We start from the raw sequence: 16771 nt of genomic DNA on the forward strand, positions 1-16771 counted from the left end.
TCTTTAACATGCATTTCAGGCAACATCAAATAATTCACATATAAACATATATATTTAATACATCAATCACTTACTTGTACTAAAATCAATTTCATGAAGGGGACTATACACTCACTTGTTAAGGTGGTGATTTCGAACTCAGACAACGCTTCGTTTCTTAAAAATAATTTCCTTCGACGAAACCTAGTATCATTACTACTAGATTTTAGTCTAATATTTATTGCAATTAATTATTAGTCTAGATTCATCATTAACTGAGAGTCTACTTCATGATCTATCAAGTAAGGAACAACCATGTAGGATCATATCGGAGGTAGGGTCCATTTGGTATACAGAGAATACTGTTTGGAAATCTCACTTTAAACACCTCACTAAATCACAACAGCCTAAACATCATCCCCTTAAGTAGATCAATCAGTATAACGACTTGGAATAACTGATAAATCTTTTTTATAGGTTCATAATAACGATAATGAACTTAAACATAAGTTATACTTAAAGTAGGGTAAGCATAACTCAATTACAAAGGGGTTTCGCGAAGAACTGAGCTTTGCGTGGGCAGAACTTCTAAGCCGAAAGATCTTCTTCTCGGAGCCTTATGGCACTCCGGGACTCGCCTCTAGCACTTACAAGTTGCTAGGGATTGGGTTGGAGAGATTGGGAGTGTTGAGAGAGAAAGAAGGGTTGTGGTGTGAAGAAATGGGGTGATTTACGCCTCTATTTATGGGTTGCTAGCGCCGAGTACGCTGAGCGTACTCAAGAATTACGCTGAGCGTAATGGGCTTTTAAGGGTTAATCTAAGCGTACTCAAAATTAAGTTGGGCATAATGTGCTACGTCTCGCGATCTCATGTAAATCCCGGGGGGGGGGGGGGGGTGAAGAAGGTGCGGCTCAGATTGCTCCACGTGTCACTCGCTGGTTACTTTAAAAACTAATTATCTTCTAAAATCCATAACTTTTGCACACAAGCTTTGTTTTTGACGTTCTTTATATCCACACGTAGGCAGGACCATTGTCTACAACATTCGTTTAGACTCTGTTGGCTGATTTTGATTTATTTTTAAAGTTATATTTTTAACAATCCTGGACAGGTAAAGTCCATTAAAAATTCATAACTTTGTCATCCGACGTCCGTTTTCATCTGTATTTTTATCGTTGAGCTCTAATTAACGATATATTCGATTCTTGTTTAGGTTGTGCCAGATAAAAATCGCTCGATCTAAAATTCGAATTCCAGGTTGTGCACTATTATGCTAAATCTTAGAAAAATCATAACTTCCTCATACGAAGTCATATTTTGACGTTCTTTTTATGTACGCTCTCGGTTTAACATATACTAAGACTTTTTTTAGATTCCTAAGGCTAAAAAGTAGTTTATAAAAAAATTACTTTTTACGTTATGCGGTGCGGTGCCGGTTTAGTCGTAAAACTTTGACGTGTCATAACTTCTTCGTTCTAACTCGGAATTTGGCGTTCTTTATATGTATGGAACCCTTGTGACATATACTATGAAATGGTTAAGATTATTCATTCTAAAAAATCTTCCATAAAAAGTCATTTGTGACGTTTATTGTCTCTGAATTGACTAGCCTGAATTCGCGGTTGTTACAATTATCTCCCCCCTTAGGATGATTACGTCCCAGAATCATCAATGGAACAGGGCTTGTATAATGACTCCATACGTTATCTCTTCATCCTAGGTAGTAACCGTAACTTCTATGTTACTTCGAATGAGTATCTAACTCTTGGACTTCTTGACTGAAAGCGATGCTTGATCTTGTACCCGCTCTTCGTACTATGTTGGAATTTCAATCGTAATCTTCGAGTTACTAAATCAATCCTTATTAGAGACTCCTTCTTCTTCTTCTTAAGATAATTTATTTCCTTTGATTACCATAATAGACTGATGGGTCATGTTCTAATGACCTCTCGTCGCATGATGCAACGCTTAGACTCAGGTCTTTTAGATTCAAATTCTAGAATGGAAGTTTCCTTCCTTCATGTTCTAACGTGATGTAATCATATTCTAGTATGTGGCACTTTTAGCTACAAGTTTCTTACATTCTCGGTGATTGCGATACTTCTATTGATCGCTTCGATTATCTTTCACTTCTATCTTCTAGCTTAAGTTGGATGTTACATCGAACTTGGTTCTCTGAACCACATTGTCACACCCCCGAACCGTCAGAAAAACAACGGCGAAAACGTCCAGGGGTGGGTGACGTCATACGTAGTATCACAACAATCATATCATAGCAGTCGAAGTAAACATAACCATTACATTACAATACGAATGTTTACATCTGTTTTGAGAGCATAGTTGTACATAATAGTATATAGCAAAAGATAAAGACGAGACTCCAAAATTGCCCCGTCTTCTCCAAAAGCTGGCAAAGTACCTGTCTATCGTTTCCCTGAGAATACAAGCGGTTTTGAAAATGTATCAACATAAAGCTGGTGAGTTCATAAGCATGATTTTGTGTATTGAGAACTAGTCACTGAATTTGTATAAGTGGCTTCTTTTCATTATAAGTAGATATCGTTTGTATCGAAAACCATTGTTAACAAGTTCTGAAATATGTATGCATGCTTGCCAAGAAAATCCAATATTTTCTAACATGTTTGTTGGTTTCCGTTATGAAAAGTATGTTCTGTTTGAAAGCCCTGGCTACCACCAGTATGTATAGTAGTTTTATTACTTAAAATAAAACTATAGAAGAAGGAAATCCCGTAAACAAGGTTAGTTGATACTATTGTGAGTTCGTATAACCATAGTAATATGACTGATGACCTCCTTGACGTTTCTTCAGGCATCGCACGTTTACCAACATTTGTCACCCCAGGCGTGCCCGCCTAACTGTAGCTAACAGTTCAGGTGTGGGTTTGTTAGTCCCGAATAGATCTATTCACAAATTTCATGCTCTCCCTCCAGGAGACTCTGGTTATACTACCGGAGAGGATTTATTGATACCCCGAGGGGCATAACGAAGATAAGTCTCACAATCCTGTATTAACTAGTTTACGTGTTGTTCGGTTGTTCTCGAGTTCGAAATCGTTTGTAACGGCATAGAGTATAAATAATTATACACAAAATAATTATTTAGTAAAATACTCTACTTTTTTATTCGTAGTAATGCATAAACTAAATCCAACATAGTTTATATGTTTGACTTTGCATGAGGTTTGAATCTGTAAGACTGGTATTGAAATCCCAAACTATACCCATTATAGTTTGAATGGTTTGTTGCGTTCCTGTATGATTATGACAACTATGCAATTATGATTAGAAAAGATCCCTTATGATCTGCATTTTACAAAAGGGATAATTGTATCTAAATGTTTGATAGAAAACCGTTGTAATTGCATAAGTTTTTAAGTTATGAAAACCTTAATGTTTAGCTTGTATTCTCCCCCCTCAAAACATGAAAAAATCGGAAAAGTATAGGGGTATGAACTCACGGTTTAACGTAGGAATCAAGTGTACGATCGATATGAGTGCTGAGTGTCAACTGATGTTTCGTACGCAGGTGGACCCTATAATTCATATGGTAACACACATATACGTATTAGATTAGGGTATATCATGACTAAACATGATGGGAAACCACCCTAAAGACTTGGAAACGCTTGTCGGGACCCTATATGATCAAATAAGGGAGGTGTACGACCATTTGAGTGAGTGTGCGGCTGCACACAGGAGTGTGCGGCCGTACAGAGGGTGTGTGTAGCCGTACATAGGAGTGTGCGACCGTAAACTCCTCATTTGTGCATGAAATGTCGATTTTGAGGTGTTCTAGTGCTAATACCAAGTCCAACTAGTAAATGGAGGCCAAACTCTTCACTTTGGAGAATTTTAGTGTGTGTGCGGCCACCTTATGAAGGTATGCGGCCGTACACCTTCAAAGGATGAATAACACGAAGAACACTATGAGTTTTAAGCATAGATTCAGGTGTTTTACCAGTATAACAAGCTGATTGATGGGGTGGTTCACGTTATTGTGGTCCTTAGAGTGTTCTTGGATGATGTTTCTAGAGAGAGAAAGTAGAGAGAGAGTAGGGTGTAACCAAAAGAAGAAAAGAGTGAATGAAGGGGGGTCTCCTCCAATATATAGGGTCGGGTGTGAGGCTGGAGGGTGTGTGCGGCTGGCTGGCCGCACACACCTTCTTTGGTGTGTTTGGCTCGATTTTGTGATGCTACACACTTTCTAACCCTTCTTAAGACTCATATCTAGGTTATACTAAGCCTAGAGCACTCATATGGACCCACAATTTCGTTAAAAGATGATAAATTCGAGTTTAATATTGATATGCGAACCAATTGCACAAGATAAAAGTTTCGGGTTGTCACACACATAACATACTCATTTAGTCAGACTCGATTTGATATCACCACTAGGGTAGGAATAACAATCATCTTCTTAGTCATTACCAAAACAATGGTAATGACAGACATGAATCAAACATAATCAATTACTAGCGCCTTGGTAAGCTTGTGACTTTCCCTGGTCCAAGTGCGAGTCCTGTGCTTCCAGTAGTATAGGCCTCTACTACATTTTACACTTACTCATACTCGTCCCAAGTATAGTCTCGCAGTTCTCTAAGTCATTATCACAAAAACAATTTTAACATATACAAATGTGCCCACACAATCATATAATTTTTCCTAGACTCTACTAGGAATTCTTCCATGCGTATCTTCAATCATCAATTCTGCTTCAACTCGGTTGGTGATGGAAATGTCAGACGATGGGATAACTTCATGGATTATACCGAAAACCTTTATTTCTGCTAATTGAAAGTGTACTTCTCCCGTACTAGACATATTATTTATTAGACACAATCTAAAGGCAAGATATCACTCTTACGATATCTTCTGATAGGTACTATTCGGTAACTCAAGCCTTCTCATTTCCTCCATTTACTCAATTCACTATGAGTCTTCACCATGATGTTCTGCACACCAAAATAGTTGTTTGGTGTATCGAGACGAGAATATAGATAGAGGAAGGTTTAGAAGCATATTCCTCCTTATTACTTCGAAAAACTACATGCTAGTTCTAATATCGTAATTGAAGAAATCTGAACACATAAAATTTCTAGATCCGGTCAGCAACATACCATAGATCCGATCAAACAATATCATCATAAAGCATCACAAATCATTTAGCAAATAAAAGCAATTTAGGCATCTTCCCTAAATGAGCTAGTGATTGTGTCTATTTAGGTCTACTTCATAAAATATAATAGACACACTCCTCTCGATCATCACTAAGCATTCTAAGTTTAACTCTAGAAATAAATCCTTATACCTAGTTTGCTTAAACTAATGCTCTGATACCGACTGTGACATCCCCATTTTTACGGCCAAAAAAAACCGATTTGTTTATGCTTTATTTTGAAAATCAGAGTATCTTTTAAAGAAATATGTTGCAGAAATTGTTCCCAGAAAAACATGATAAATATGTTGTCAAAGAATTTCCAAAGAAATGTATTTTATTTATTTTAAAACATTGGGATGTCCTTGTCAATGCAGGAATATAAGCATAAACAGACCTTACATTCATTTACACTAGTGATCTACATCTTTTTTAAATCAAAGTAGCTTCATATCGACACCTGTGATACAAATAACCTGAGTGGGTCAGGTTGGGAAACCTGATTAGTACATAAAGATTTCAATCCCACAATGTTATATATATATATATATATATATATATTAGAATTCACAAAGTATACAATTTCACCACATATACGCATCTCTTACCCCACCCCGTCGATCCTCATAACGAAACTATTGATACTCTCGGACCTTAAAGTTTATCTCTTTACTTAATCCATACTCCTGGATCTAATCCATGCTCTCGGATCAATAACTGTGCCCATTCCATACTCTCGGACTAGGGACAATTGTCTATATCTAAATCCATACTCCCGGATTAATGACAAATAACTATGTCCTATCCATACTCTCGGACTAAGGACAACTGAGTATGTCTTAATCCATGCTCTCGCATTAATGACAAATAACTGTGCCCAATCCATACTCTCGGACTAGTGACGAATGACTATGTCCATGCTCCCGGATCAATGACATAATTTAAAGTTCTATTCTCCGTGTGTATCTCACTCGTACTTATAAGAAGATACTACCCAATATTCCTCATAATTAATTTAGGTTTACTCTTTATCCTAAATCATCATATATTATCAGGTATGTTCTTTAACATGCATTTCAGGCAACATCAAATAATTCACATATAAACATATATATTTAATACATCAATTACTTACTTGTACTAAAATCAATTTCATGAAGGGGACTATACACTCACTTGTTAAGGTGGTGATTCCGAACTCAGACAATGCTTCGTTTCTTAAAAATAATTTCCTTCGATGAAACCTAGTATCATTACCACTAGATTTTAGTCTTATATTTATTGCAATTAACTATTAGTCTAGATTCATCATTAACTGAGAGTCTACTTCATGATCTATCAAGTAAGGAACAACCATGTAGGATCATATCGGAGGTAGGGTCCATTTGGTATACAGAGTATACTGTTTGGAAATCCCACTTTAAACACCTCACTAAATCACAACCTAGATATCATCCCCGTAAGCATAATAAAAATAATGAACATAAACATATGTTCAAACTCCCCAATTTCTGGTATGTAATTTAAATATAGTTTTTCCCTTCCTAAAGAGGTACTCGACGAGTTAGTGGCCCGATTCGACGAGTAGAGATGCGATTTGCTCGCGTTTTTAGCAGGCGAATCGACAAGTCAATATTCCGGACTCGGCGAGTCCGTAGTCTGGATGATACCCTAAATCCCAGGGTCTATATCCTATTTAAACGTCATTATAGCCTCCCATTCCAGCCTCCAGCACCTCTAGAGCATTTACCCTGTAAACCCTAGCCCCCATTGTTGAGCTTGAGTGTGTTTGTGCTAGCTTGGAAGCATTGGAAGAAAATAAAGGAAAGAAGATCAAGAGAAGAGAAAGGTAGTTCAGATTCTAGTCTCTATTTGCTGCATATTTTGGTAATAAAGTTAACACCTTGCTTATTATTCCATTAAACCCTCTTTTATGCCTTTTTATGCTTCTATTGGAATTATGGTTTGAGTCAAACTCGAATTTGAACTCTCCTTTGGATGGAAACCATAGATCTGGACGTTATTGAGCTCTAGGAGCTCAATATAGCCACCTTTATGCAAGCATAGCCTTGTTCCAAACCCTAATTGCTTATTGTTGGAGGATTTTGGTGTTTACGTGTAAAACCATCCCTTAAAGCCCAAATCTATGAATTCGAAGCACTAAAATTGACTAGAATCGACTATATAGTATTAGCATGCATGAGACTTGACGAGTCGTCCTTAGGACTCGGTGAGTCGGTTCATGCTCAAGAACAGACTCGACAAGTTGTTCATACAACTCGGCGAGTCACAGACTGGACGTGTTCATATGATGAAGGAGAACTCGACGAGTTGTTCATACAACTCAGCGAGTCGGATGGAGCTAGACTCGATGTTAGTATCGAAGAAGAACTCATCGAGTATTTGCCAAAATCAAAGAGTAGAAGCGGGTAGAGTATTAGAATGGATGATAGGGACTCGGCGAGTTGGCGGCCTAACTCGGCGAGTCCGGTCAACTGAAAGTTGACTTTGACCTGGATGCTGACTTTGACCAGGGGTAAAATAGTCATTTTACCTTGAGATTAGTTATTAAAATTTGATTTAGTGTTTATGGGATTTGTAGCCGGGGAGTTTCGGAGTAGCAATCAGGCAGTTTCAGATTTAGCATCTCAGCAGCCAGCGTCATGAGGTGAGTTTTCCTCCCAGTAGGAACGAGTCTACGACCACAATACCGACCCGTTTAGTTAGTAGTAGTCCCGGACTTCGGTCCGATACAGTAGTTCAGTGTGCTTGATGTCTTTGTGATTCAAGCATGTATTTGTGTTATGTGTTTTGGATTTCGATCCGACGAAGTATGCAGTATATGTGTTTATGCTAGTAGTTATGATTATGCTATGCTATGTTTAGTGAGTTCCGGACTTCGGGCCGATGCAGAGGGCAAGGCCCTGGTTAATTACAGACTTCGGTCCGATGTAGTTTCCGAACTTCAGTCCGATGCAGAGGGCAAGGCCCTGGTTAGTTCCGGACTTCAGTCCGATGCAGTTTCTGAACTTCGGTCCGATGCAGAGGGCAAGACCCTGGTTACTTCCAGACTTCAGTCCGATGCAGTTTCCGAACTTCGGTCCAATGCAGTGGGAAAGGCCCAGTAGTTGCTTTATATGTTATTGCATGGTATGTGGTAGATTGGGGGAGCTCACTAAGCTTTGTGCTTACAGTTTCAGTTTTTGGTTTCAGGTACTTCCGCAAGTAAAGGGAAGAGCTCAGGATGATGGTATGGCACACACCACAACTTCAGTTTATCTTGGGAGTTTTATCTTCGGATGTTTTGATATGTTTTAACATCAGTCGATTTGATACATTCGCTTTTACATTTGAGACATGTGTTTTCGTGGTTTTATTATATGATGATTAATTTCATGGTCTTAGTAATGTTTAAAAGAAAAAATTTTGGGTTATATTTTTGGGATGTTTCAAGTTGGTATCAGAGCCTTGGTTTAAGGGATTCATGCACACTCTCGGGTGTGACTGGACTCAAACTAAGGAAATGGTAAAAAGATTTTCAAAAGAAAAATGTTTTCGAAAGAAATTTGGAAAAGAAAAGTTAAAAAGAAAAGAGTTTTTGAAAAGGAGAAAAAGGTTGTGGTGCATGCGATCAGCCGAGCTCAATTAAGTACTCCCAAATTACCCATACAAGTTTATGTTATGATTATTAGTTTCAGTTTTAGTAGAACAACATGCTAGAATAGGACTAAGGATCTAGGAGGATGCCTTATGTGCCTGCGATATGTGTTTCAGCTTTATGATAATTGTATGCTAGTGTTGAGTAGATAGTAGTAGGCTAGGATGTTTAGGTTATGCTTGATAGTATGAGCTTAGCATTGTATGTTAGTACAGTTCTTGTTATGAGGATAGATTTACTTGAGTAGTTTCCTTTGTCTGAATGTTGCATGCTTTGTGCTTTGTGGGACTTGGAGTGATAAGAGTTAGCTATTAGGTGGATACATTAAGTCACATGCAATCATGGTTGAATAATCTCAGAGTGTTGGATTTGACCCTATTGCGTAGCTCTTGTTTGAGTCCTAACCGTTATAGGGATGAGTCCCTTACTCGAAGGATTAGCTGAGCCTCGTTGCATGTGATGGTATCCATGTAGTGGCTAATTGGCATTACAATGAAGCCTTCAGCAGCCGAGGATTGGGTTTGGGAGAGACAAAGATTTCCCTAGGGCAAGCCTAGAATGAGAGTAGTAGAGATTAGTAGCAGTAGAAGGGACTTGGTGGAGTCAAGGCAATTCTTGAGGAAAGTACAGATAAATGTGGAAGGTAGTATGGGCCCGTACTACTGGAAGCAGAGGATCTGTACTTGAAATGAGGAACGCTGAGATGAGACCAGGAAACTTGTTGTAATAGCGATCCCTTGAGATATATCAGTGTTTCTGACGTTTGTTATGATGTGTTTTTAGAATGGTGGTTTTACACCCTAGGCCAGCAGTCAGCAGTTCAGGAGCCGATGAGGGATCAGGATCAGGCTCGGGGGCCGAGTATCTAGATGAGCAGACCAGGGAGTTCCTCTCCTCAGAGGTTACTCGTATCATACTTGATTAGACTCCTATGATATTCGGTACGATCAAGGAGGGTATTATGGAATTGATGGATGAGAGATTGAGCACATTCCGTGCTGAGGTGGCGGCTATGATGGGGTCGTGCACACTTACTTTCAGGGAGTTCTGGGCTTGTGGAGCTCCAGACTATCATGGGGCGCGAGACCCCATAGCGAGTAATAGGTGGTTGACAGATGTCGCCAACGCTTTCCGCACCAGCAGATGTCCTGAGGGGGACAAGGTCAAACTAACATCCTGTCTTCTGAAGGATAGAGCACGAGATTGGTGGAAGGAGATCGGGCATGTTATTGGAGATGACGCAGATCTTGATGCGATGACATGGGATGATTTTACTACCAGGTTAAGTGTCGAGTTTGCACCAGTTATTGAGGTGCATCAGTTAGCTAGGGAGTTTCAGGATCTCACTCAGACTACAGAGATAGTGGCGGAGATTACCACCAAGTTCAGGGAGAGGGCTCTTCTCGTTCCTCAGTACACAACTGATGAGGAAATGAAGAAGGTTCGTTATCATGAGATGTTGCAAAGTGATATCCGCCAGTTTGTGAGCCGGTCCGGCTGTAAAACGTTGGATGATATGATTGCGAGGGCTCATGAGAGAGAGATAGATTTGGAGATGGAGAAGAAGAGGAAGCCAGAGGCGGTATCTGGCATAGGGAGTTCGGGAAAAAAAGCCCAAGGTATCGGATCACAGATCTAGAGGACAGCAGAGCCACATTCAGTGTGGCAAGTGTGGGAGATTGCACGATGGGCGTGCAAGGCTGGGAGTCCCGGTTACTACAAGTGCGTCCAGACCGGGCATATCAGCAAAGATTGTACAACTACTACCACCACCACCACAACATCTGATTTGATTTGCTTCCACTGCAATCAGAGGGGACATAAAAAGGAGAAAATTACACGGATGGTCCCTGTGGTTTGTTGTCACTTACACGTTTGGTCCCTAGAAAGATTTTTTAACTCAGATCATAACTAAAATTTTAATTTGTTACCCGCCCAGTCCCTCTGTTAACTTTTCTGTTTTTTTAGGTGTTAGTAACACCCATAGTGGGGGCATTTTTGTCCTTTCACCATTGCAAGGCCCTTAAAACCATCCCTTCATTTTTTTTTTTCAGTTTCTTCTTCTCATTTGTTTCCTTCGTCTTCTTCTCCTGGTGTATGCGATCCAAACGATCTAGACAAGATGAGGAAAGACAAGAAAATAAATTTTCTGAGTTGCCTTAAAAGCTAAAACCATGATGTACAGGTTGAAATCAAAGAAGCCTTGTATGTTTTCTTTCTTTGAGATCAATATAATAATACAAGAACGCGGCAAAAGTTTAACTTTACCCTCGATTCCTCAAATTCTCCATATTCTTCCCCCTTTTCTCTGTATTATCCTCCACCACAATTTTGGAAGGGATATATCACTCCCTTATTCCTTCCTTCTATTATATCTCCCACTTCAATTATTTGGAACTGTAAATCGATTATTGATTAAGGGTTGAACGGAAAACCTAAAGTTTTGATCTTTGCAGATCCTCGGGTTCGTTTTTATGGCTATTTTTCTTTTTTACTTTTCATAAATGCTCATCAGATTGTTAATGGAAGTGGGTTTTTTTTTTCTTGTGTTTTTGGTTGGTTTTTAGATTAGGGTTCTTTGGTAAATGTTTTAATGGAAAAGAAGTGGGTCTATTTTCTTCTTATCTTGTTGTAGACTTTGATTTTTATGTGCAAGATGTTGATTTCATCACATTGATTTCGAAATCTAGTTACCATTGAAAACTTACTCATCTATTTGAGGTTAATTTCTAATTTGAGTTTGTATAATAACATAAAGCTCGATCTCAGATATAGTGATTTAGGTGTGCAAATCATTTCTATAGTTTTTTATTGCCCAATTTTTTCCATTAGTAATAGCTTCTCCAATTTGTAACTGGATCGCATGGAGAAGAAGACGAAGGGAATAAGTGAGAAGGAAGAAGTGAGAAGGCGTAAATGAGAAAAAGAATGAAGGGGTGGGTTTTAGAGGCCTTACAATGGTGAAAGGACAAAAATACCCCTGCTGTAGGGGTTACTAACATCTAAAAACAAACGGAAAAGTTCACAAAGGGACTAGGCGGGTAACAAATTAAAGTTTCAGTGATGGTCCGAGTTAAAAAATCTTTCTAGGGACCAAGCGTGCAAGTAAGCACAAACCATAGGGACCATCCGTGTAATTTTCTCCATAAAAAGTCCCAGTATCCGAGTTTGGCAGCAGCAGGGAAGGTGGCGGCACCTGCCCCTGCTACATTGAGGATTACAGACGACCGTCAGAGCCAGGGTGATGCGCCAGTGGCGAAGAGTAGAGCCTTCCAGATGACAGCAGAGCAGGTGCGAGCGACTTCTGATGTGGTGGCGGGTATGTATTTTCCTCTTATCTTTTTATTGATATTGATTGTTTCTCATGGTTATATGTTTTTGGATAGGGTCGTTCTTAGTGAACGGCATTTCAACTATCGTATTGTTTGAATCGGGGGCTACCAGATCATTTATTTTACTTGTGCTTAGCAATAGGTTAAGCAGAGCTCCGGGGGAGCTGGATTGTCCACTTGAGGTTGAGATAGCAGATGACAAGACTGTCAGGGTCGTGAGAGTACATAGGGGGTGTTCGTTGCAGTTATTTGATGAGCAGTTTTCAGTAGACTTGGTTCCTATTCCCCTGCGAGGGAATAAGGTTATAATGGGTATGGATTGGCTGAGCCCCAATGAGGCCGTGATCAATTGTGAGCTGCAGTTAGTGAGGGTTCGCACTCCAAGTGGAGGAAAGTTAGTGATTTAGGGCGAGAGGCCACAGCGCGGACCAGTTCTTTGTTCAGCAACGAGAGCAAGGCGCTACATTCAGCAGGGTTGCGCGAGGTACGTCGCCAACGTTATAGATGCCCGGGAGAAGGGTAAGGCGACAGTAGACGATGTACCAGTAGTGTGAGGACTTTCCTGGGATACCTCCGGAGAGATAGGTCGAGTTTCAGATTGACTTGGTACTAGGTGCGGCTCCGATAGCCAAGGCACCATATTGGCTGGCTCCTCCAGCGATGCAGGAGTTGTCTACGCAGCTGCAGGAGCTGCTAGACAAGGGTTTCATCAGGCTGAGTAGTTTACCATGGGGAGCCCTGACCCTGTTTGTGAGGAAGAAGGATGGGTCGCACCGTATGTGCATAGATTACCAGGAGCTGAATAAGGTAACAGTGAAGAACCATTACCCACTCCCGTGGATAGACGATTTGTTTGACCAGCTTCAGGGAGCATCTTGGTTCTCCAAGATTGATCTATGGTCAGGATATCACCAGATGCGGGTCAGGGATGAGGATGTGCAGAAGACCGCTTTTAGGACCCGCTATGGCCATTATGAGTTTGTGGTGATGCCGTTCGGGCTCACCAACGCTCCAGCCACGTTCATGGATCACATGAACCGCATATGCAGGACGATGTTTGATCGGTCTGTGATAGTGTTCATTGATGACATCTTGGTTTATTCCAAGACTCATGAACTGTTGGACTAAGTCCATAACTATTTTGGAATGTACTTGACCTGATGGTGCATGGTCCTTTTGGGTTGCCTTCACCAAAGCAACTTGATTGGAGAAATAACTAGAGAGAGAGGTTATTATGATTTATTAATATGTTATAAGAATAATATATTAAAGGAGAAATCATATTTGTTTAATTAATATTGGTCAATAATTAATTAAGAATTAATTTTGTGAGCAAGTGTAATTAATTAAACTAGAGGGGCTGAATTGTAATTATGTGATAGTTACAAAATAAGGTAAGGATTATCTTATTAATAGGTTGGATGAATTTAAGGTGATAAGGCCTTAGAATTCGACTAGGATAAGGGTTCCAAGGCTTATCTTATGGTTACTTGGTGGGCAAGCAACTAGATAAGGATAAGGACTAAAACCCTAATCTCTACACCTATATAAAGACCCCTAAGGCTCATGAATTCGTCCATGCCTTGCCAAGAGGTCCTAGAGACGAATTCTTATACCTCTCCTCTCTCTTTATGCCTTCTCCATTTGCTCTTGGTGTTTGTAAGCCATTAGAGGAGTGACACTTGTGACTCTAAGCCTTCCAAAGTCAATTCAAGGAGGAATTGGGATTGTTATTGCTACATAACAATCAAGGTAATATCATAAACCTAATTATATGTTAATATCGATTTCCATATGCTAGAATTAGGGTTTATAGTCTTGGATTCAAAGCATGTACAATAGAGAAACCTAGATCCAAGCATTAGGGTATGTATGAGCACATAGGATGTCTTATGACCAAAACCCATCATGAACAACACAAGGAACACCTGAGAGAGGTGCTAGAGACGCTGAGGAGGCAAAGACTTTTCGCGAAGTTCTCCAAGTGCGAGTTCTGGTTGCGCGAGGTGCAGTTCCTTGGACACCTTGTCAACCAGAAGGGTATACTAGTAGATCCGGTCAAGATAAAGGCCGTGATGCAGTGGGAGGTACCGAGATCTCCATCTGAGATTCGTAGCTTCCTAGGACTGGCAGGGTACTACAGGATATTTATCCAGGATTTCTCCAAGATAGAAGTTCCGCTCACCCGACCGACTAAGAAGTCGGTGGTGTTTCGTTGGGGGCCTGAGCAGCAGGCGACATTTGAGACCCTCAGATAGAGATTGTGCGAGGCGCCGATTCTTACCCTGCCATAGGGAGTAGAGGATTTTCTAGTTTACTGTGATGCTTCGATCATAGGTATGGGAGCGGTTTTGATGCAACGAGGCCGTGTGATAGCTTACGCCTTTAGACAGTTGAAGCCTCACGAGGCTAACTATCCGACACATGACTTAGAGTTGGGGGTAGTAGTGTTTGCCCTCAAGATATGGCGACATTACCTCTATGGGGTTCGTTGTACCGTTTACACAAATCATAAGAGCTTGAGTTACCTCATGGATCAGCCGAATCTGAACATGAGGCAGCTTCGATAGTTAGACGTGGTAAAGGATTATCACTGCGAGATCCTTTATCATCCGGGCAAAGCCAACGTAGTGGACGAAGCCCTGAGCCGCAAGGCGGTAGCAACCCCGATCAGGGATATATGTCTGAGAATGACAATGATTACTCTACTATTGGAGTAGATTAGAGAGGCACTGGTTGAGGGCCTGAAGGAGGAGAGACAGAAGTGTGAGAGGATTGTTGGCTGAGTAGCTTCCTTTGACTATGACAGTCGAGGATTGTTGAACCTCCATGGGAGAGTTTGGGTACCGTACTGGGGAGGAGTACGGCAGGTGCTGATGGATGAGGCCCACAAGTCTCGGTTCTCCATCCACCCAGGGGAGACGAAGATGTACAGAGATCTTCGACACAATTATTAGTGGCCCTGCATGAAACGGGATGTAGCTTGGTATGTAGAGATATGCCTGACCAGCAGGAAGGTCAAAGCGGAGCATCAGAGACCCCACGGCAAGATGCAACCATTAGACATTCTTGTGTGGAAATGGGAGGATATCACTATGGATTTCATCACTAAGCTTCCCAGGACCGCACGTGGAGTTGATTCGATTTAGGTCATAGTGGATCAGCTGACCAAGAGCGCACATTTCATACCGATTCAGAAGAGTATATCGGCCGAGAAGCTAGACGATATTTATGTGCGTGAGGTGGTGGCACGACATGGAGTGCCTGTATCAGTAGTATCAGATCGAGACATCCGGTTCACTTCCAGGTTTTGGAAGCGGTTTCATGACGAGATGAGGACCCGTCTTCACTTCAGCACCGCTTTCCACCCTTAGACGGACGGGCAGAGCGAGAGAATGATTCAGACTCTCGAGGACATGCTTCGGGCATGTGTTCTAGATTTTGGTGGTAGTTGGGATACGTATATTCCATTAGCAGATTTTTCATATAACAACAGTTACCACACCATTCTTGACCGCCCTACTTTCGAGATGCTTTACGGAAGTGTTTGGTGGATGAGCTAGCAGTAGTATCATTGGAGGATATTCAGTTTGATAGCAGCTTGAATTATATCGAGAGACCAGTTGTGATATTGGATCGGAAGACAAAGACCTTGAGGAACAAGGTGGTTCAATTAGTGAAGGTGCAGTGGCACCACCGGAAGGGTTCAGAGTGGACATGGGAGACTGAGGAGGAGATGAGGGAGCACTATTCAGAGCGATTTCGGGATCGGTAGCAGCAGACTTCGAGGATGAAGTGTAATATAAGTGGGGGAGATTTGTAACGCCCCAATTTTTGGTATGTATTTTAAATATAGTTTTTCCCTTCCTAAAGAGGTACTCGATGAGTTAGTGGCCCGAATCGACGAGTAGAGACGCGATTTGCTCGCGTTTTTAGCGGGCGACTCGGCAAGTCCATATTCCGGACTTAGCGAGTTCGCTAGTCTGGATGAAACCCTAAATCCCAGGGTATGTATCCTATTTAAACGTCATTATAGCCTCCTATTCCAGCCTCCAACACCTCTAGAGCATTTCCTCTATAAACCCTAGCCCCCATTGTTGAGCTTGATTGTGTTTGTGCTAGCTTAGAAGCTTTGAATGAAAAGGAAGGAAAGAAGGTCAAGAGAAGAGAAAGGAGGTTTAGATTCTAGTCTCCATTTGCTGCATATTTTTGTAATAAAGTTAACACCTTGCTTATTATTCCATTAAACCCTCTTTTATGCTTGTTTATGCTTCTCTTGGAATGTTGGTTTGAGTCAAACTCGAATTTGAACTCTCCTTTGGATGGAAACCATAGATCTTGACGTTATTGAGCTCCAGGAGCTCAATATAGCCACCTTTATGCAAACATAGCCTTGTTCCAAACCTTAAGTGCTTATTGTTGGAGGATTTTGGTGTTTAAGCCCCATTCTCTTGTGCATGCATGTAAAGTTGGAAACTTTATGTGTAAAACCAACCCTAGAAGCCCAGATTTATGAATTGGAAGCACTGAAATCGACTAGAATCGACTGTATAGTATTAGCATGCATGAGACTCGACGATTCGTCTTTAGGACTTGGCAAGTCAGTTCATGCTCAAGAACAGACT

Source organism: Lactuca serriola, chromosome 8 (assembly GCF_051521515.1).
Source record: "Lactuca serriola cultivar US96UC23 chromosome 8, Lser_US96UC23_V15, whole genome shotgun sequence".
Classification (NCBI taxonomy): Eukaryota; Viridiplantae; Streptophyta; class Magnoliopsida; order Asterales; family Asteraceae; genus Lactuca; species Lactuca serriola.